The following is a 2,388-nucleotide window of genomic DNA, read 5'->3' as shown; positions in this document are numbered from 1 at the left end:
CTGACACGTCGTCTATCGCACTGTGCATTTTAAAATGCCGTTTGATTGATGCTTTGACTGTAGTTTCAGTTTGTTGAATATCCGAATTAATATTTAAAAGGGTTTTAGTAACTTTTAAACTAAGCAAAGACCACGGCATTTGAGATCTTACACTGAAATGTAGTACCAGCACGGAAAGCTTTACTCTATATTTTATTGAAGTTTTATACCAGTCTTAGCTCTATATTTTTTTAAAGTTGTATACCAATCTTACCTCTATATTTTTATTAAAGTTGTATACCTTATAGAAACTGCTCACCAACGGCATTAGCAGTCTTCAAGTTCACAAGAAGCACTCAAACGCAGCGTGGCACAACCACCTTTGCGCACAAATCACATATCCTGCCACAACCGCAGGATTGCGTGACCAACACTCATGCATATGTATGTGTTACCCACTGGCGGAGGGTGTGTGTGTGTGTGTGATTGGGGGGATACAGTGATTATGGCAGTAACCAATTGGGTGGGGAAAACGATGGGCTGTAAAGTTGCTCTGCTTTCGCATGTGTTTACATAAAATCAAAAAGTTGACACTAATTGAAATATGCCGGGGATTAAAAGCCACTCAATAAATGCCAGCCAACGAACCCTCAAACAACACCCCCTCCCAACTCCCTCCGCAAAAGCCCCCAGATGTCGAACCTTTGGGCGGCTCAAGTTTCGCGACCACAAGACATAAGCCATAAAAGAATATTATGCAAATTTGATGTTCCACTCGAACACTTTCCAGTGGGGAGCCTTCGCCCATCGCAGGGTCCACTTTCTTCGCTTAGTGGCTCGTTGATTGAATGGCCACTAAGTGCTTTCCCCCCAAAAGCAACAAAAGCAACAACAACAACAGCGAAGGACGACCAATAATCTGGCTATTTGAATTATGTCGTGACCTAAAAGTGTGTTATGATTTTCGCGCTGGCAAAGAGGGATCCTGAATGTCCTTACAGTTGCGGTCAAGACATTAGTGTACACGCAGTTCAATGCATTTTTATACAAAATAAAGTTATTGTAATGTTATAAGTGGATTAAATTCTTGTAGACTTGTGTAATTACTATAGTTGAAGGCAGCTCGTTAGTGCTCCTGTTTTCGGTTCAAAGGAGGTCCTGATTAGGCGGAACACAAGCAGACTGACTTCTTTTTTATCACAGCATAGGAAAATGTATTTCAGTAGCCATAAATCAATGATGGAGCTCCGATAGAGAAGTCATGCCCCGCAGTTTCCATATATTTTATATACACATCACATTATAGAGTCTGAGTCGCCGCCATTGAATATGCACACTATACGAGAATACAGACCTTCACAATCGACAGATGCCCAAATGCGAGTAACTAGCTTATCCCACATCAGCTGCAGGCCGAAATGTTCCATTAGCTTTAATGTTCCTGCCCAATTCCCAGGGTTTATTAAATTCGCGTAAAATATTTCGCGGCGCACATTATAATGGACCTGTAATGCGGACTGGTAATGGAAGTGGGAAGTGGGCCAGGCCAAAACACCTGCCCACTGGCCAGCTGCCCAGTTGGGTAGACAAATTTTCAGCCATATATTTTGATGGCTGATTAAAAATAACGAGCGACATTTGCTTTTGTTGTCCCTGTAAATGGAAAATGATTGCAAATGCTTTGTCGAGTGGAATGAGAAGGAATGGTTATTTTTGTTCTCGGGGCTAATTTGTACAGACAATTAATTTTTGTTACCGATTTGTTCATTGGGGAGCAGCTTGTTTAACAAAAACGTTTGGCTGCCGAAACAGATTTTTATCGAATGAAAAATGTATGTTTGGTTCATGTTTTTGTGGTGCACTATTAAAATGATATTGAGTACCATCGAAGAATCAATTGACCCTAAATCAATAAATCGTCCCTTTTCGCACATTAAATATTGATCATATACTTTGTAATTGAGGTACGGTTTTTGGTAAGTTTTTAAAAATACTCTGACATCTCATAGTTTAGATAAGGCTTGGTTAGAAGTTGCCTTTGGTAAGAGGAAAGTACTTCATCACTTCAAATAAAACATTAATCGAGACTCAGTTCGTTAACCCTTGCCAGCCATTAAAGATGCCTTCTGGAAAAGCCAAGAGCAAACAAAGTAGAGTGCCGAGGTGGAATAAAGTATGACCCGGAATTGAGGCAAGCTCACGATTCAATTAGAAGTGAAAGCCACTTTGTAATTGAAACAAGGAGGCCAGAGGGCAGCCCATCGATGTCCTTTTAATTGCAGGAGTATGGGCGAGCCAAGTCGAGAGCCGAGAATCTCAGCAGGGCAGAGTAAATATTGTTCCAGACTGAAATTGTCCAAGGAAAAGCGGTGGAACGTGTTCCTCCAAGGATTTCCTAATGATGAATTG

The sequence above is a fragment of the Drosophila yakuba genome, chromosome 2R, assembly GCF_016746365.2.
Source record: "Drosophila yakuba strain Tai18E2 chromosome 2R, Prin_Dyak_Tai18E2_2.1, whole genome shotgun sequence".
NCBI classification, from domain to species: Eukaryota; Metazoa; Arthropoda; class Insecta; order Diptera; family Drosophilidae; genus Drosophila; species Drosophila yakuba.
This window is presented reverse-complemented; position numbering follows the sequence as displayed.